The sequence below is a fragment of the Melanotaenia boesemani genome, chromosome 3 (genome assembly GCF_017639745.1).
Source record: "Melanotaenia boesemani isolate fMelBoe1 chromosome 3, fMelBoe1.pri, whole genome shotgun sequence".
In the NCBI taxonomy this organism is placed as follows: Eukaryota; Metazoa; Chordata; class Actinopteri; order Atheriniformes; family Melanotaeniidae; genus Melanotaenia; species Melanotaenia boesemani.
In genome coordinates, this window is record NC_055684.1 from 3,972,198 (window position 1) to 3,993,606 (window position 21,409).

Below are 21,409 nucleotides of genomic sequence, written 5' to 3' on the forward strand. Positions count from 1 at the left end.
CAGGTTAAAAACATTTCTTTTCTCATGCGCCTATGCATGAAATCTGCATGTTAACTTTTTTAACTTATCTTGCTTTTAATCATTTTAATGTCATTTTTTATTTTATTGTGATTAGGTGTTGATGCCTTTTACTATTTCTAAATATCTGTAAGGCCTTTGTTTTATGTAAAGCACTTGTCCTGTACATTGGACATTGTCCTTAAGTGATGGAGCTAAGCACAGGCGACCAGAGGGAATGACATTCAGCTAAATGATTCTTTGAGGAGGCAGACATTGTCTCACTACTGATGTGGTCTAGTAAGAGATTCCTAAACTGCTGAATACACAGATTATTTTTGGTTTTCCAGTTCACAAGGATAGTTTTGTTTGTGATGCATAATGCTGTGCATATCATGTGTGCAGAGTTAATTGCCATATTAATGTCACCCAAGTCACCTAGTGTCATGCCTGCACCCTCCTCACGGGTGCGCTCCTCTTCACCTGAGTTCTGATCACTGGCCACAACACTACAACACCCACAATCCCTCAGCTTCAGACATCTTGGACACACCTGCCGTGAATCACTATCATCATCAGTGTACACCTGGTCTTCTCCCTACATAAGCCCCAGTCCTGGACTACTGCTTCGTGTGTTATTCTGCTTTATGGCTGCATTCTTCACATCTTCTCTGTTACCTGGAAGCTTTATTAAAGCTTGTTTCAGTATTACCTGCGATTGTGTCTGGCTCTTCCTGGGATCCGCCTGACATAATAACACACCAACATGGACACAGCAGGTTCTTCCCCTGGAGAGGGACCCTCCACTTTGACGGCTACTCCTCCTGATCCTGCGGTCATCCTCTCCCAGCTGACTGCTGTCGCTACCGCCCTGGAACAGCGGATAGCGAGACAAGAGACGATGATGACAGATCTGCTTCAACATCTGCGTATCCAACCAAATCCCCAGCCCTCGCCAACACCGGTAACTCCATCGCCACCAGCGGGTGCGGCTGCTTTATCTTCTGCTGGTCGGTCTGCTGCCTCTCCTGTTAAGCTCCCCGAGGTTTATCATGGGGACTCTTCTGGTTGTGCCGGATTCCTCCTACAGTGTGATCTCTTTTTCTCATATCACCGGAGATTCGGGACGGCGAGAGGATAGCCACTGTTATATCCCTGCTGGGAGGACGTGCAAGGGAGTGGGCCACAGCTGTCTGGAGCAGAGGAGGTAACCATCTCTCTGAGTACCCCCGTTTTGTGTCATTGTTTCGGGCGGTGTTTGATCATCCTCCAGAGGGCCGAGAGGGGGGTGAGAGACTGCTCCGCTTACATCAGGGAGCCCGCACTGTGGCGGAGTACGCTCTGGACTTCCGGACAGTATCTGCAGCGAGCGGTTGGAACGAGCCGGCTCTCATCTCCGCTTTCCGGCAGGGCCTCAACACAGAGATAAAGACGGAACTGGCCTGTCGGGATGACACCTTATCTCTGGATGCGCTGATTTCTTTGGCGATCAGATTGGACAATCTCCACAGAGAGAGACATGGCCGCATTGTCCGCTCTCCAACCCACCCGGACTCCGAGGATGAACCCATGCAGTTGGAACGCGCCCGGTTGTCAGCAGCGGAGAGGCGGCACCGAAGAGAGTATGGATTGTGCATGTACTGTGGGGAGGGGGATCACCTCCTGCAAAGCTGCCCGCATGTGTCGAGAGGAAAGGGGGATAAGAGAGGTCGGCGGTCCGCCGACCCCAGGGTGAGTGCGACACCTCCCACATATAGCACTGAGCAGTTTATTGTGCACGTCAGCATTCACGCTGGTAATCTGAGTCTATCTGTTCCAGCCCTAGTTGACTCGGGGGCCGCCGGCAACCTCGCCTCTCCCGCATTGGCTCGGCGGCTTCATCTTCCTCTCCACCTTCTTCCTCATCCTGTCGCCGTGCGCTCCATTGACGGGGGGCCCATCAGCGGAGGCACGGTAACCCATTTCGTCGGACCCGTCACACTGACACTGGGGAGTCATCAGGAGCACCTCACCTTCTTCGTCCTTCCTCGATCCCGCCACCTCCTGGTTCTGGGTTTGCCCTGGCTTGTGTCTCGTGAGCCTGTCATACACTGGAAGAACAAGGAGGTGAGGATTCCAGCAGCTCCTGGCAGGACCGTCCCAGCTCTCCAGATTGCGTCCACATCCGTAGAGAGCCCGTCCACAGCAGCAGATCTTGCGGTTCCAAGAGCTTATCAGGACCTGGCGGCGGTATTTAGCAAGACCCGAGCTACGCAGCTGCCGCCTCATCGTGCATGGGATTGCGCCATCGATCTTCTGCCCAACACCTCACCCCCTCGGAGTAGGATTTATCCTCTCACTCAAGCCGAACACCGCGCTATGGAGATTTATATTGAGGAGGCTCTGAAACAGGAGTTCATCCGTCAGTCCTCCTCCCCGGCTGCTGCCGGGTTCTTCTTTATCGACAAGAAGGATGGGGGCCTTCGTCCATGCATTGATTACAGGGGACTGAACAACATTACTGTGAAATACCGATATCCCCTTCCCCTAGTGCCGAGTGCGCTGGACCAGCTCAGGGGCGCCATGGTTTTCACCAAGCTGGACCTGCGTAGCGCCTATAACCTGGTGCGCATTAGAGAAGGGGATGAATGGAAAACGGCCTTTAGCACTCCTACAGGGCACTTCGAGTATTGCGTCATGCCATACGGGCTGGCCAATGCTCCCTCCGTCTTCCAGGGCATGATTAATGACATTCTTAGGGACATGTTGGGGAAATTTGTCATTGCATATATTGACGATATTCTCATCTACTCCCAGACCAGCTCCCAGCATGTCCTGCATGTGCGACAGGTCCTGAAGCGGCTACTGGATCACCATCTGTACGTAAAGGCAGAGAAGTGTGCGTTTCACCAGTCCTCCGTTTCCTTCCTGGGGTATATCATCGGCCCTGACGGGGTGCGAATGGACGGGGCTAAAGTCGAGGCTGTCACCTCCTGGCCACCTCCTAAGTCTGTGAAAGACCTCCAGCGGTTCCTCGGGTTCGCCAACTTTTACCGGCGCTTCATCAGGGGCTTCAGCACGGTGGCGGCCCCTCTTACCGCGTTGCTCCGTGGCAAGCCTAGAGCCTTGGTGTGGACGCGGGCTGCTGAGGAGGCTTTTGCGGATCTTAAACACCGCTTCACTACAGCGCCGGTCCTGCGTCTTCCGGACCCCGATCTGGCATTTGTGGTGGAGGTGGATGCTAGTGACTCTGGGGTGGGGGCCGTTCTCTCTCAGCGCTCGGGTGATCCACCGAAACTCCACCCATGTGCTTACTTCTCCAGGAAGCTTACACCTGCAGAGCGTAACTATGATGTGGGGGATCAAGAACTGCTGGCATTGAAACTGGCGCTTGAGGCATGGCGGCATTGGTTGGAGGGGGCTCACCATCCATTCCAGGTCTTCACGGATCACCGCAACCTGGAATATCTCCAAGCGGCCAAGCGCCTGAATCCCCGTCAGGCGAGGTGGGCTCTTTTCTTTACCCGCTTTAATTTCTCCATTTCTTACAGACCCGGCAGCCGTAACACTAAGGCTGATGCACTGTCACGTCGAGATGGCCAGATTGAATCAGCCCCAGAACCAACGCCCATCCTGCCTGCCTCTATCTTCCTCAATCCCATCCTTTGGGATCTGGATGCAGATATTGACCGGATGTTGAGGAGGTCTCCTGCGCCTCCCGGTTGCCCTGCCCACCGGCGGTTCGTTCCACTGAGCCTCCGGAACAGAGTAATCAGGTGGGCACACACATCGGCTTCCTCGGGTCATCCAGGAGCCAAACGCACGGCGGACTTGCTCGCCCAGAAGTATTGGTGGCCCCGCCTGGCTGAGGATGTGCTTCAGTGTGTTCGTTCCTGCTCTGTTTGCGCCACCACTAAATCTTCTCGCCGACCTCCAGCGGGGAAACTCCTGCCGTTGCCTGTTCCCCAGAGACCGTGGTCCCACATCGCTGTAGATTTCCTGACTGACCTACCAGCCTCAGATGGTTTTACGGTGATCTTAGTGGTGGTTGATCGTTTCTCTAAGTTTTGTAAGTTTATCCCTTTTGCCAGACTCCCCACTGCTCTCCAGGTTGCAGAGGCTTTACTGGGCCAGGTCTTCCGGAACTTTGGCCTGCCAGAGGACATAGTCTCGGACCGGGGCCCGCAGTTTGTCTCCCGTGTCTGGAAGTCTTTCTTTCGCCGCCTGGGGGTGGCTGTGAGCCTGACATCTGGGTATCATCCGGAGTCCAACGGACAGGCGGAACGGACCAATCAGGAGCTGGGACGGATGCTGAGGGCACATTGCTCTAGGAACCAACACGACTGGTCTCGATTCCTGCCATGGGCTGAATACGCCCAGAATTCCCTCAGGAATGCCTCGACGGGCCTGACGCCGTTTCAGTGTGTTCTGGGGCATCAACCTCCACTGAGTCCCTGGATTCCTGACCAGGGGGGGGTACCGGCCGTGGACGCCTGGTTTCACCGAGCGGAACGGGTGTGGCAGGATACGCATGTCCAACTCAACATGGCCATCCGGCACCAGAAGATCCAAGCCGACCGCCATCGCTCGGAGGCCCCCGTCTTTCAACCAGGTGATCGGGCCTGGCTGTCGACCCGGGATCTTTGTCTCCGTCTTCCGTGCAGGAAGTTGAGCCCCCGCTACATCGGACCATTCAAGATCCTTCGCCGGATAAACGAGGTGACCTATACACTGCAACTGCCATCGCACTTCCGCGTTTCACCCTCCTTTCATGTCTCCCTCCTCAGGCCAGTGATCAGGGGACCGCTGTCGGACGAGGTACCGCCGGAGGAACCCCCGCCTGCTCTGGAGGTTGAGGGGACGGTGGCCTATTCTGTCCGGTCCCTCCTGGATTCCCGTAGGCGCCGGGGTCGCCTCGAGTACCTGGTGGACTGGGAGGGCTATGGACCGGAGGAGCGGAGCTGGGTCCCTAGGGAGGATGTGTTGGATCCCCACCTACTTCGGGACTTTCACCGGGCTCGCCCTGATCGCCCAGCTCCCCGTCCCAGGGGCCGTCCTCCTGGTTCTTGGCGAGGCACGTCGGGGGCCGTGCCTCGGAGGGGGGGTACTGTCATGCCTGCACCCTCCTCACGGGTGCGCTCCTCTTCACCTGAGTTCTGATCACTGGCCACAACACTACAACACCCACAATCCCTCAGCTTCAGACATCTTGGACACACCTGCCGTGAATCACTATCATCATCAGTGTACACCTGGTCTTCTCCCTACATAAGCCCCAGTCCTGGACTACTGCTTCGTGTGTTATTCTGCTTTATGGCTGCATTCTTCACATCTTCTCTGTTACCTGGAAGCTTTATTAAAGCTTGTTTCAGTATTACCTGCGATTGTGTCTGGCTCTTCCTGGGATCCGCCTGACACCTAGTAGACACAGTATAGGGTTTGCAGGAATATTACATTTAAACCACGTTGACATGTCTTCAAATACCTGAAGCCAGAACCTGCGGAGAGGTGTGCAGGACCACAAGGCATGGAGATTGTGTTTTCATTGCAGTGTGAGCAGATGTTTGATTGTGACAGACCCATCCTGAACATCCTTTGTCCTGTATAATGAGTTATATGCAGAATTTTGAATTGTATTAATTGCATATTTGAATTCTTAGTCATTTTAAAGGTGTTTAAACATATTTGTGACCATTTATCTTTATTAAAGTTACTGAATAAGTCAGCTTCCCATTTTGAAGTTGGAAGACAGATTGAGTCTTCTAGTTTAGATAATAGTCTATATGTTTTTGATAATAGCTTTGGGGCATTGAGATTCATGAATTCTGCCACCCTAATATGTAGCTGTAAGTTTAATTGATTAATGGTATATTTTTTACATATAATAGATTTCGGCTGGTGATATTCAAAAAACATTTTGCTGTTGATTCCATATTGTGAAGTGAGAATATTAAATGAGAAGAAGTTTCCATTTTCTATTATATGTTCTGTTTTATTCCTTTATTTTTCCATTGAGTGAAATTGTTTGGTCGGTAATTATTAAAAACAGTGTGATCTAAATTACTCTTCTTCAGAAGGGGCCTCGCCTCTGCCCTTGCGAAGGCAGATGGGAAAACACTAGTCTGGAGAGAGCAATTCACCATATTTAAAAGTTCATACTCAAAGAAACTATAAAAATGTTTTTAAAAGTGATGTGGGAATTGGGTCTAAAAGGCAGGGAGAAAACTTGACCAAGCATTTTTGCATCAACCAGGACAAAACTCTTCAGTGTTTCCTCAGGTAAAAGTATAGGTTCAGAAAGAGACTGGATCTGATAGTATCGATTTTATTTCTTAAGTGGTCTGCAAAGTCCTCACATGCAGCATCAGATCAGATCAGATCTACAATCAAATCACATGATGCAGGTAAAAGTTAAGCAGGAGTTTGGTGTAAAATGTCAATAAAATTTGCAGCCACTTCAGAAGTAATATATCGTTTCCTCACAGTTCTCACCAAGGTCTCCTGTTGGCTAAAACCGGTGATGTTAAAAAACACACAGTAGTGGTCTGACACAACCAGGTCGACAACAGAGGACACACCAGTGGACAGACTATAGGTTACGATCAGGTCCAGGGTGTGTCCTCTACAGATTTTGTGAGTAGGCTGTGTTAAATGTTGCTTAAAATCCTTTAAAAACTTACTGGTGTAGAGATTGCTGCTGTTATAGATATGTAGGTTAAATCACCAGTTATTAAAATCTTACTGTATTTAATGTGTATGGCTGATAAAAAAAAAAGTCTGAAAACTCTTTAATAAAACAGGAAGGTGGTCTGTAAACTGTGACACATAAAACAGGCAGGCTGTTAAAAACGAATGACGCTCAAATGTTGAAGAATTAGTAGATGAGATTATTTGTGCTGATATTGTATGTTGAGCAATTGAAGCTGTTCCACTGTCTTTTTTTACCTCCCCTGATAGAAAATAAAAAATTAGAATTTGGGGGTAAAGCTTCAGTGAGAATTACTAATGTATTAGTGCTAAGTCAAGTTTTTGTTAAAAAGACACAGTCAATGTTATTATCTAAAATCAGATCATTAATAAATACTTGTTTGACAGTGATCTGACATTTACAAGAGCCATGCTGGATGATACAGAAAAGTTCGGTTTTGAGATCGCTGATGTGGGTTTTGTACTTGGAGTTGTATGAATGGGAATAAGACATCTGACAGTAATAGTGTATAGATATTAGGGCTGCTTGATTATGGGAAAAATGCTAATCACGATTATTTTGACTGAAGTTGAGATCTCGATTATTTAACACAATTAGAGAAAGAGAGGGTGGGGCCAGGCAACCAGAGTGGCGTTTGAAGCGATGTCTGTGGTAATTCAGGGGTGCCCAAGTTTGGTCCACGAGATCTACCATCCTGCAACTTTTAGATGCAACCCTTCTCCAACACACCTGAATCAAATGACTGGCTCATTATCAGGTCTCTGCAGAGCTGATCGACATGCAGATGACATTTGACTTAGGCACCCCTGGACTAGTTTCTTTTCACCCAGGTCCCAGTAGCTATTGTTTGGCTCAGACCAGCAGCTATGTTCTGCCTGGTGTGATCTGAAAAAGTGAGTCTGGAGACATTTTGTTTTCACATTGAAATCTTTTTCGTTTTGACCACAGGTCGGTAGCCGTAGCGAAACATTGGACTGTAGCCACGTCCTTCACAACAGAGATGGCAAGTATGGGTGTAACACATACTGGGGAGAGTTGTATCAATTAGACAAAAGAAGCATAAACAGATGCCACACCATATAATATGCTTCAAAAATGGATTTATTGGAAAAAGAAATCCAGACAAAATCATTGTCTTTCACCGACTACAGCTCAAACATTCAATGTTTAACTCAGGAGTGTGTGGCATTGTGTGTAAAAAGGTCTACTTGAACAAACTTTCATAACAGTAGGGATGCTTAATGTACACTCTGCACTTGTGTAAAAAAGATACAGGTGTTATATCTAGCTTATATACTTTTTGCATATAAAAAACAAAGAAAAAAAAAAACAGGGCCAGTGTGTGCATGTTTTATTTGACTGTGTTCTTAATCTGAATCACAATATTGACAAATAAAAGTTGGTAGCCCTGGAGTGCAAGCTTGGTGGGCTCAAAGACTACATTGGGTACATGTTACCCACACTTCCTTTGGCCTTGAGCTGCAAGATGCTCCATGGAGATAATACAAATGTTATCATCTGAGATCTCAGAATCTTCAGCATTGCCTTTCAAAGTTTTTATTTATTTATTTATTGGTGGAGGGGTGTTGCTGCTGCTTCTTCTTCTGCTTTTCTTTATTCTATTGTAGCCTACTCTGGGAAGATCACTGTATCCCTGGTCTCTCAGCTTCTGCAGGGATTTGCAGCTCTCCTTGAAGTATGTTACATGAGAGATTCCATGTCCCTGATCTGACTGACTCTCCCTTCTTTGAGATCTCATCAGATGCTTTTTTTAAAAAAAACTTCAGCAGGCACACCTCTCTCTTTCTTTCTTTTCCATTGCCTAGACATGCTTTAAAAGGACCCCCCCCCCCCCATTTTTTTTTTGGTTGGTAAAAAACTAACTTTCTTAAAAATCAGTTTTTACTCAATAAAATCAGCATACATGTGCTTTCAGCCTTGTTCACGGCCATGTGAGATTGAGAGGGAAGTGGGCAAACACTGAAATGATCATCTGACTCCTGTGTCATTCCTCACTGGTGTAATTGGTGGTGTTCCAACTCTCCCCCATGTTCCAACCATCCCCGGTCTACATATATATATATATATATATGTGTGTGTGTGTGTGTGTGTGTGTGTGTGTGTGTGGTCACAAGCTGTGGGTAGTGACCAAAAGAATGAGATCGTGAATACATTATAAAAACATGTGAGATGTTATTTTTATAATGCATGTGTTTCATACACAAGGTTTTTTTGTTTTTACTTTCTTATATTTTAATAATCCGTGGGCTCTAGTGTCCAGTGTTGGGACTAACGCGTTATTTAGTAACGCGTTACAGTAACTACGTTAATTTTACAGTAACTTGCGCTGTAACTAATTAGTTTGTAAAAAGCAAACTCGTTATTGTGATTTAAAAAGACTCGTTATTCGCTACTTAAGGATGAGAGAGAGAGAGAGAGAGAGAGAGAGAGAGAGAGAGAGAGAGAGAGAGAGAGAGAGAGAGAGCATGTGACCGCCAGTCGACATCCAGGTGAATGAAAACAAGAAAACAACCATGGCAGCAGGTGAACACAGCCCAGGCGTGGGCTTTCTATCATGGAAATATGCGCATTATTTTTCTTTTGTGTCAGCAAAAGACAACATGAATATTTTGGTGACCTGTAATCTTTGTGGAGGTTCAAAAACTCTATCCACGTCGAAGACTAGCAATTCCAACCTTCAGAAACATCTTCAGAAACAGCATTCATCTACTAAGCTAATTGAAAAACACCCTGGTGATGCTGCTGTTGGCGTTAGCTCCACTGACGCTGAAGGACGGTCGACTCCAGCTAAACAACGAAAGCTCGACAATTTCACAAAGCCTGTTTCACAGTCCATCACCCAGACACAACTAAACAGATTGATTGCCAGGTATGTTGTTGAAGACATGCAACCTATCTCAACGGTCGAGTCCCCTGCTTTCAGAAAGCTAGTTAGCAAAATCCCGTTGCGAGGGAGAGACGGTGCTACGCCAGCCCCATGCAGAAAGACGTTTTCCCGTTATCTGGACCAAGAATACGCCAACATGGAGTTAGAGCTCAAAAAGCAATTTGGTCAGCTGGAACATGTCTCCACAACAGCAGACATTTGGACTGCGCATAATAAAAGTTTTCTTGGTGTAACCGCACACTGGATAAATCCCCAGAACATGAAGCGTGGGAAAGCAGGCCTGGCATGCAGACGATTTAAGGGTCGACATACGTATGACAGTATTGCAAGTGAGCTGGACAACATTAACTCATCCTATGGCCTATCCTTCAAAATCACAGCAACTGTAACGGACAACGGTTCCAATTTTGTTAAGGCCTTCCAGGTGTACCAGGCGACACCTGATTCAGACGACTCGGAAGAAGGGGAGGATGACTCGACTTTTGTTTCCGTTGGGGATGTGTTGCAGAGCAGTGCTGATAATGTTGATGACACGATTTCTTTACCTCCGCATCAGAGATGTGCTTCACACACTTTAAACCTCATCTCTTGCACTGATGTGGATAAGTGGCTTTTTTCAAAACCTGAAACGAAAGCTATCTACAGAAGTGCCACCACAAAATGTGCAGGGTTGTGGAACAAGGCCAGTCGCTCCACAGTGGCTGCTGAGATTGTGGACGACATCATTGCAAAGAAGCTACTCGTACCTTGCACAACCAGGTGGAACTCGTACTACGATGCTCTGGAGAGAATTTCAAAGATACCATTGGTGGACCTGAACACCCTCTCTTCCACACTACAGTTGAAATGTTTCAACGAAAGGGAACATCAGTGTATCAGAGAGTACTGTGCTGTCATGAATCCACTTAGTGTTGCACTGGACATTCTTCAGGGAAAAGAGAATTGTTTTTATGGAACTCTTCTACCTACACTGGAATCACTGATGACCAAGACTCTGGAAGTAAAAAATGGTCTGCAAATCCTTGTTGGGCTACCAGATGCAGTTATCCAGGTAAGACATGGTATTTTCTTTTGTGTTTATTTTTAATGAAATTAATAACTCAATTGCATTTTTATTCATATTATGCTGTTGGTCTTCTGAATGTGTACAGGCTATTTGCGGTTGATCTGTAACACATGAGTGTATGCTGTTACCATTTGAGATATGCTCAAATAATAAATAAAATAAATGCAACATATAGACTAGGCCCACACATTATTTACAAATCAAAATACATTGTATACATTTACAACATGCTTATTGACTTTGTTCTTGAATCAATGCCTATGTCATGCAATAATTTTGAACTCTTACTGATGTCATTATAGGCAGTCAAAACAAGGTTTGCACCTGTCCTTGAATGTGAAGATGCTTTCCTGGCTGCTGTAACACTACCAAAATTCAAGGTGCGGTGGTTGCATGGTCAGGACCGGAAGGACGCTGCAAAGGCAAGTCTGCTGGCAGAATGTCGAAAACTTCTCCCTGAGCAAGAGCAGCTAAAACCAGGTACAAGCACCACCAACACAACACAGCGCCCAGGTTTTAGCAAAGAGGATGAGTTCTTCTCTTTTATGGAGAATGAGGAGGACACCTATGCGACTGCTGAAGCTGAGGTAGCAGAGTACCTTAAATCAGCAGCAACAGGGATAGACATTCTGAATCAATTTCCAATGATAAAGAAACTCTCTCTTAAACTTAATGCAGCCACTCCCTCCAGTGCCCCAGTAGAAAGGCTCTTTAGCCTGGGAAACCTGATTCTCTCTCCAAAGAGGAACAGGTTGTCAGATCAGAAGTTTGAGAAGCTTCTCCTCTTGAGGTACAATCATTGGTTTGACAACTAGCAATGTTGATTAGCACTGATATGATGTGCTGCTGGGATGCATGCTCCACAGGATGCTCCACAATGTCAAGCAGGTTAATATTTCGAAGTGAAATTTCCAAATGTATGACTTAAGTTAGTAAACCACTTTATCCACTGTTATTAATTTCATCCGTTGTTTTATTTCTCATCCTCAGACTGGAGGAAATATATATATTTTTTAACATTAACTGTTTGTTAGGCAGATTTTTTTTAATTATTGATTTTGTTTCTATTTGGTGGAGTCAAGTTTTTGAGCTTTTTTGAGTCAAGTCACTGTGTTAATGCTGAAAAATCGACGGAATCAGTTTTGTATTATTATTGATTCTTACATTTGCTAAATGGTGTCAGGTGCAGTTTAATGCTTTTTTTTTTTTTTTTTTTTTTTTTTAACCTGTCTTGTCCAGCATCGTTGCAAACAGAATGATTGTCTGGCTGCCGTCTGATGCTGGGCAATTTTACTCTATCAAGCAGGGATTTATACTACATGTAGAAAGTCCCTCTTGATGACATGAAAAACTTTATTAAATCAGACTCTTAATGCTGGACTCGACCGGAGGGGACAGAGAGAGAGAGAGAGACAAGAAAGTAGAGAGAAGAGGGAGGGGAGAGAGAGGGACAGAAAGGGTGTGGGGAGTGCGGGTGGGGACTTGAAACATCATACAGAAGACCATGTAATCCATACTACTTACAACATATATAGCTAAGATCATCCTAGCCAGTAGGTCATTACACAGCTAGTTGGTAATAGTAACAATAATAATAATAAGAGTAAGAGTAATAATAATAATAAGAACAGAAATAATTAAAAAAAGAAAAAAAAAATATGATAATAGATATAAGTGAAACTGCTGTATTCAAGAACACGCGCAGAGAAACCTGTGTGGATGTGTTGGAGAACTCGGCCACACGGCGACGCAAAGACTGTGTGGAGACGTTCAGGAAGGAGTGACCATGCAGAGTGATCATGCAGATGCCACCTCACTTGAACAGAGGCCAGAGTCAGGCCAGCGGTCCCGAGACCCAGGCCACCAGCCCCCCCGCAGGCAACAGATCCCGACCGGTCCACAGAGACGACCACTCGCCCGCCCAGGAAGGCAGCAGCAGGAGACCCCAGCAGGAGCCGCCCCGCGGACACAGGGCACCGGCCCCGGCGGGCCGAGGCCAGCAGTCCCCGACCCCCCCGGGCACCGGCCGCCCGGGACAGACGGGGCAGAGGGCCCGGGCCCAGGAGCGCAGGGACACCCCCCACCCCCACAGGCCGAGGGCCAGCACGCCACCCGGGGAGACCCGGCCCGCCCAGACGGCCACCACCAGAGGCCAGCCCCACACCCCAGCGCCCAGCCGCACACCCCGAGAACCAGTCCTGCCCCCCCCCAGACCAACACACACACACACAAACACACACACTCTCCTTCCACTCCTCCATTCATCCTCCCACGCATACACCATTCAACCCTCACATACTCTGTTCTCCCACACACACACACCATCCTTCCACCATCCATCCTTCCACACACACACCATCCTTCCTCCCACACACTCACCATCCTTCCACCATACACTCTCCCACACCTACCCCATCCTCCCACACACACATCATCCCTCCACCACTCATCCTCCCACACATACACCATCCTCCCTCTCATACACCATTCATCTACCTTCACACCTCCCACACACACACACACCATCCTTCCACTACCCATCCTCCCACACATACATCATTCTCCTACACATACACCGTCCTCCCTCTCCTACACCAAACATCCACCTTCACGTACCCCATCCTCCCAGGTGCAGTTTAATGCTAGCACTGCTTTAAGTTTGTTTTATACTTGTCTAAATGGCTAAAATAAATATATCAATCAAATGTTTCAACATACTGTATATTGTGTTGTGTTGATCCACTGCTTCATCATAATACTATTGGGTACAATCAAGTTTTTTTTAAATCAAGCAATGTGCCACATCAACTCCAAAATAATGTGTGTGCATTTGTACAAGGTGGGGAACAATAGAAAAGTATCAAAATAGAAGGATAAAATAAATGAGAGGAAAAGAGACATTATCATGTTTGATTTATTATTACACTGCTCTACTGCAGTTGTACATGTATATCACTAGATGGCGCACTGCACTTGTAGTAGGATGGAAAAAAGTTACTTTCTCTAGTAACTAGTTACTTTGAAAGTAATGAGTAACCAAAGTAACTAAGTTACTGTTGGAAGGAGTAACTAGTAACTGTAACTAAGTTACTAATTTAAAGTAACTTGCCCAACACTGCTAGTGTCCTTTATTGTTCAGCAAGTAGATAAGAAAATGGGCTAGGGAGACATCAAAATTCAACCTGGGGTGGCTTTTTTTGCCAGGTGAATTTAACACCGTGTCCACAGCAACAAGTTATTTTCCTTGTCTTCCATTTGGTCCTTTTGCTCCTGAAGCAACAGTTCTTTGACAGTTTAGTAACAGTGCTGCTCTGTTCTGCTGCCTTCACTGTCTGCGAAAACTCTGCTGATAAACTTTTATGCTTCCCCTTTCAAACCAAGCCCTGGGGGCGAAGGAGAGGTGGTTACTCCAGGGTGAAGCAGCAGCTAGTTTCAGAGTTAGCTTTCTTCATTTTACCCAGCAGTGATGAAGCAGACACAGGACTGCTGGAACTAGCAGAGCTGTGTGGCGTTTATTGCTGAAGCTGGTAGTAAAACATTCACTGCTAAACAGGAAGATTCTCACAGCAACTTTATCTACTCCGATGTTCCCCCTCCCCTCCCCTGCACTGTGCATCTATTCTCCTCTTCATTTCTTAAAGGGGCCACACTGTTGTTTTAACAAAGTGATGTAAACAGCTTCATGTCTCTGCACAACTGAGACAACTCTTGCAATCTGTTTTTTTTTTTTGTTGTTTGTTTTTTTTGTTTTTTTGTTTTTGTTTTTCCCCATCAGTGTCAGTTTTGGCCTGCAGGCCACTAGTTGCCAACCACCACTCTAAGGCAATTCATGGCTCCCATGTCAGAACTTCTGCATAGACTGTGCTATGTAATTTTACAGACCTTTACAGATATACTTTACAGACTCTTACAGACTGATTTGTAAATTAGTCTGTAAGAGGTTCACCCCCTGCAGCTGATTCATGAAGCCCAAAAGTTTGTAATTGTGGGGACTGACTTCACTGACTACACCTGCAGAGGAAAAGATGTCTACTTGTCAAAGAAGATGGGAAGTGGAAAAACAAACAAAAAGCTGAGTCTCGTTTTGAGGAGAGATTTTGCAGGAAAATCCCTGTTATTCTCACTTCCAGGATCCACTGTTGACCTATTACAAGCCAATGTATGGCAAACATCAGTGCAAGGATTGGATGAACATCTGCAGAATATATTGTCCAATTCACCACATAAACCATGTTTGCAATCCAGCTATACACGAAGTGAGTATGACTTCTGACCAGTAATATTTCAACTATATTTCTATATTCTCATAAACTAATGATATGATGTTATAATGAATATAAACCCTAACCCATACTTTGATAAGTAAGGACAAAAGGCTACATTTACTTTTACAACAATGTCAAACATGGCATACATAAACCCCAACCATGTTTCCACCATTATAGCTAAAAAACAAAAAACAAAAAAAAAAAAAAAAAAAAACAGAAAACATTAAAAGAAAAACGTTCAACTTCTAGTAAACTTAAACCTACTCTATAATATTGTACTGGAACTGGAGCATTTTTAAGCTTACAGGCAGGGGGCAGTCTACACCATTTTATTCATTCAGCTTATAAAAGAGACATTTGGTAGGGAATGGGAATTGTGAAGATAATCTATAGACTGAAAGGCTTTATGTGCAATATTCCTACTCTAAAAACATACAGTGTTTGTTTTGGTTTCCTGCAGGTTAAAGTAAGCATGTTGCTGAAATGCATCTGCCTCATATAGAAGAAAACCCGTGCAGCAGTCCCAGTGTTGAAACACTTTCTGGCCTGTTTGTCCGAGTGTGTGTGTGTGTGTGTTTTTTTAGCCAATAGTAAATCATAACAAAACCAGCAGTATGAAAAATAACTTCGGAAAAAGGGTCTGATGGTTTTATTTTGTGAGCAACGTTGTTTGAACTTTTGCACTTGCGAAGTGATGCATGTTTTTCCAGTTTTAATCTTCTCCAAATTCAAATATGTTTCTTGGGATTTTTTAATTTTTAATGTGACATATCACCATCTCAAGCTGTAACACTCACAAACACACACTCCCTGCTAATTTAGCCCTTTCTGGATGAAATGACATACAATGTCGCTTAACTGACTTTTTTTTTTTTTTTTTTTTTGCCACTTTAGCTGAAAGTATTCAGAAAATGATACAGACAGTAAGTGTCCTCTTTATTAGAGCCACTGTGCTAGAATTTTTAATACTTTATTTTTTCAGCTCTATTTAATTTTATTATTTCTATTAACTTTATGTGTATTTATTATTTTTTTTCGCTCTTATCTGTTCTTATTGTTTTCCTTATGTGGATCCTTCACACTGATAACTTTGCTTGCTTGGTATGCAGGGTTGTTGCCACAGTGATCACCCTTGGCTGCATGGGTGGGGGTTCTGGACTGCAGCTCTATGGCTATGGTGTGGATTCTAGCCTGCTCTTATCTGATCTGGGTGGTTCTTGTTGTGGCGCCCTCTGTAGGCAAGGGTGGGCTGGCATCATATCCCAAAATAGAAAAGAAATACTTTATTAATCCCTTCAGAGAACCCTCAGGGAAAACAAAACAACAACAAAACAAAACAAAATGTTTTTACAAGTTGTACTTGTGTGATTGTGTGTGAAAGAGGCTATAATGAACTGTGTGTTTTTAAATTGCTATTTTATTCACTTTGGTGTGTGAAGTTTTTATTGTGTAAAGTACTTTTTGGTGTTTTATACATAAAAAAGTGCTTTATAGATAATTTGATTTGATTCGATTTAATTGGTACCAGGTTGGAGTCCCTTTTGCCTTTAGAACTGCTTTAATTCTTGATGTCATAGACTGAACAAGGTATTTGAAACAAGTGGTGGCCAGTCCCACCCTGAACAAAAAGGCTGGATGAAATCTGCACAAGGATTTAGAACATGGTAGACATGATACAGAACAACATAGAGAAGTACATTACATGCTGCATTTAGTAACCCTTGGATATCTGATGTTTACCCAAGGGAAGGTCAGTAAACCCTAAATATTTGTTGTTACGGCGATGGGTTTGATCACCTCATTTCCTTTTTCTCTTGCAAGTTCAACCAGCACCAGCTGCATTACTCTACCATCGAGAGGGAAACGCTATCACTGCTGTTAGCACTGCATCATTTAGATGTGTATGAAGGATCTACAGATCTACAGATCACAACCCATTAGTCTTTCTCACACGTATGTATAACCATAATCACAGGCTAATGTGTTGGGCTCTTATTGTGCAAAAATACAACCTCAAGTGGTTATTTGGTATGTTAATAGAACTGTGCCAGTGCTTATAGGTGATTGGCTATGGACCTCACACTTGGAAGCCCCCTTCTTCACCATGATTGGTTGCCGCCGGTTCTGCTTCCTCTGTGGCTGGCCAACCATTAAGACTCTGTTGCTTCATAAGGATGGGATTACCTTCATTCAGGGCAGCTGTGTGAGATTGCAGCACAACTCGCCACTTGTAACTGGAACTCTGTGTCTTTGCACACTTGTTACCCTGTGTGGGACTTTTGTGGTTACAGAAATTAGTTTGGGATTGACTGTTCTTTGCTTTGTTTGTGAGAGTTATTGTAGCAGGCTGAGATGACTCCCCCCTTTGTGTTTTGTTATTTCTTTTGGTTATTGTAAATACTGCTAAACTGCCATTGTGGGCATTTTTACCAGTCACAGAACACTAAGTTGAGTTTTGTCTTACTTTTGTTGAGCTTTTTGTTTTAGTTACTTACTGGATACTTTTGGTTACCTTTTGCTTCCTTGGTTGTTCTTACAGATCTGACTCCTTGGTTGTTTTGTGCTATTTACTTTATTGTAAATAAACTGATTTTATGAGTATCCAACTCTGACTTGTTTTGGGTACGACCCCTTTGCACCCCTTGAATTAACAGGGGTCTTAACATTTGTTTGCACTGCCTTGCAGTAAAAACATGTAAATTTCAGGCAAAGTTATGAAAGGTGATCACGATTAATTCATTTGTAAGCTGTTATTAATCTGATTACATTTTTAGCAATTTGACAGCCCTAATATATATAAATAAATAGTGCATAGTGAAATTTATTGAATCTAATAAGGCTGCCAACCTGTGATGCCATAATATGAAATTTGATGAGTAATTTTACAGTTATCATAAAAAATGATTCAGTCATTCATTTTATATACCACTTTTTCTAGACCAGGGTCATGGGGAAAATGTAGCCTATGCCAGCAATTTGACAGGCATGAGGTGGGGTAGATTCTGGACAGGTCACCAGTCCATCGCAGGGACACTCTGGTTCATAGTCAACATTTTTTCTCATTTACAGTATGCCTTAAAACCTTTACAACTCCAGCACCTATTGGGTTACACCCCCATTCTTCCTCATTCTAATGCTCAGTTTGAACTTCAGCATGTTGTCTTCAACATGTCTACATGACTAAATGCATTTAGTTGTTGTAATGTGATAAGCTGATTAGATAATTGTGTTTGCAAGCAATTGAACAAATGGGCCTTATAAAGAGGTCAGTTATTGTAAAAGTCTTGTAGTGTTGTTACACACTCTTAGACTAAAACAGGTGTGGCAGTTCAGCACAAAAATAATGAATATGCAGCTCTTCACTATAAGAACACTCAAGTTGCAAAGGGATATGACTATATTATATCCTGACTGTCCATTTTCTAAAACTTGCTGATGCAGCGGTTTTATCTTAACAGCCTAGACCTCTCAAGTGCTCTAAAGCTGTGTTCATGTAATATACAGTACAGTCTTCTCTTAGTGTAGAGCACACAGTGGGGATATCTTCTTATATCACCCACTTAGATACCTCCCTTTCTTCAACAACATTTTCCCAAAGTACCACAGCTGACATATGGATGAATTCACTGATAGAACATGTTTTACATACTCTTTTTTCGTCTGTCTGCCTTCATTCTATTCATAGACAATGACACATTTGCACAAGTTTAAGTAACGAAGTCTGAAGGTGGAATATGAGGAAAGGTAAGAAAAGAGGCACATTTTCCTCCTAGCTATCATCTTGACATAGCCCATTGATGACCTGATTTGAACAATGGTGTCTGGTCTTTTCCTTTTGCTAACAAGATTTAAGACACAGGGTTGTCATGACATGATAACAATTAGGACACTTCTGTCCTCACAAAAGAATGCACTGTATCAAAAAGACCACTGGATAACTGACAGTTTTTAAAAACAGAAAATCAACTTAAGAGACCTGAGTGGCGTCAGTAAATACAAACATCAAGAATAGACTAAAGTCGAGGTCACTAACAAGCGGACCGCGGCCCGGCTTCAGACCCAGAACCTGTCACATATGGCCCCGAAGTTAAAATACTAAACTTTTTATCTACCTTTTTTTTTCAATCGCACCACACATCTATCAATCAATATATATTGTTATCGAATTATCGCCCAGCCTTACTCTCCAATACTACCACGAGGTCAATATAAAAAGAACTGGTATTTTTGGTATTTTTCCCTTTTGAAAACAACGTGCTGAAACATGCTAAATGTGGCTAAAAAACTGCATGAAGAACTTTTTGGGTCAAGTTAAAAAAGATCAAACATCACGGGACAGACCACAGGACAGAAAAGCTTAACAAAAACTCATAGCAACATAGCAGCTGAACAACAGAGGCAGTGATTTACATTCTTAGACATGTTGGAACGGTGCTGCATTTCACTTTCCTATTAAAAGAATATTAAGATCAGACAGGCTTCACTAAAGCCTGTGAATTATGTAACAACATCAGAAGAATGCTAAATCTTAGTCAGATATGTAGGCATTGATCTAATCAGGCTCTTTTAGTCTTCCTGGATGCAGAGAAGGCCTTTGACCATGTCAATTCCCTCCATTTATCTCTTAGTCTGTCACAGTTTAGCTTAGGCTTTCATTTTATGAAATGAGCGTCGGGTCTGTACAATCACAGAGCAGAGGCAGTTGTCACAAAAGGATTAAGATCTAAAACTTTGAGGTTTGATCAGATGTGATCATCTACCATGTCCACTGGTATTTCCTCTAGTCAGCCCAAAAAACAGCACAAAATTGCTTTAAAACTACAACAAAATGACCTAAATACTGTTTATGATATTAATAATAAATCATTTTTACTGTATTAATCCCAACTGGGAAATTAGGCTCTGCGTTTTACCCATATCTAGTAAATACTAATGATTCCAATGCGATTATAAACCATTATTGATTAATCATTTCCCTGTGTTACTACTTAATTACTACTACTTTCTCCGTGAAAATATGTAACATGGTTTCTCATTTTGTGGTGACAAACAACAAAGCAAACTGGTTCATCTGTTGGTTACCACAGGACAACTTCTGTTTCCACCGCATTAGTAAAACATGAAGCTGCATCAGATCCTGGCGGCCTTGGGTTGATCATGCAGTATTTCTTTTAAAAACTTTTACCTCATTATCATTCCTCATTAGACTGCCAGACATTTCTTCTGGCCAGAACAACCTATTGTCCTACATGCACACATGTTTTGGTTGTGATTACTGACAATGCCCTGCATTGATCCAAAAATTTCCCTTTGTGATATAGTCCATTTCCTGGCACCTGGTGTAATGTTTTGCTGCTCTAGCTGCAGACTGAGACCTACAACTGTAGGCGGACCAGAGTTTGCTTCTTTGATTTTCATCAGAATTTGTCTGCACATTCATACCACCCTAAAAAAACTTTTGGTCTGTCCAAAGTACTTCCACATGCTAGCTTTTATTGCTGAGAGTTTTTTGTGCGCCATAGGCTGCCTGGGCACTTCTGCAATTTTGAATTCAGCCCTTTGTGTTCTTCAACATTGTGTTATTCATTAACTCCCTTAGTACCAGATGTTCTGTGTGCGGGACAGGACAAATAATATGTATTTTACTCAGTCTGCCTTCCAAGTACCTACACAAGTTTTACACCATTGGAAAGGTCAGAGTTATGAAATTTAAATGATGTATAACAATCCAGGGTACAGTCATAACTATAGATCCAGTAAACACTTATTTCAGACCAGTCGCCAATGCAATTTATCTTTCATGACACTGGACTCCAGTAGCAAATAATACTGCAACAAAAAATGGTCCTGTTACATCAGCAAGGGTGCAGTAAAAGTAATCCAGTAAAAGAGTTGGTCCACAACAAGTCTCTTATCCATTTTTTTTTAAAAAAAAGGAGAAGAAAATTGCTGGTTTAACTATCCCACATCTGCATTGCGACACATCTAACTACTTTTTCCACTCACCCCTACTCCCCACCTCCTCCTTTTCCCAGATGTAGCATTAACAGATGTCTGCTTTCTCCAAGTGCATCATCAGCATATAGATTCTGGGCTTTTCCCATTATCCATCATCCTGTAGCATAATATAACAGATTAAGCTACTAACAAGGTATCATACAATTGTCTTGATATTGAAAAATGGGTTTTTTAGGGGATGTGAAGTTGATTCAGGGTTATCGCACCAATACATTGGTAATTAAAACAATAGTAGCTTGGAGAAAATTTAAAAATGGAATCAAGATCTATCGTAGCATCTGCTGGAGACCATTTTTATTGGTCCAGATTAGAAGTCTAAGATCCAGGATTTCCACTTTGTAATCTTGGAGGAGTTCTTTGAAACGTCATCCTGATGACCTGTGATAAAACATTACAAAAAGAGTGTTTCATGAAATTTAGGTTAGGTTAAAGGTCATTCCTTTTCTTCTTTTGTTCAGTCGAAG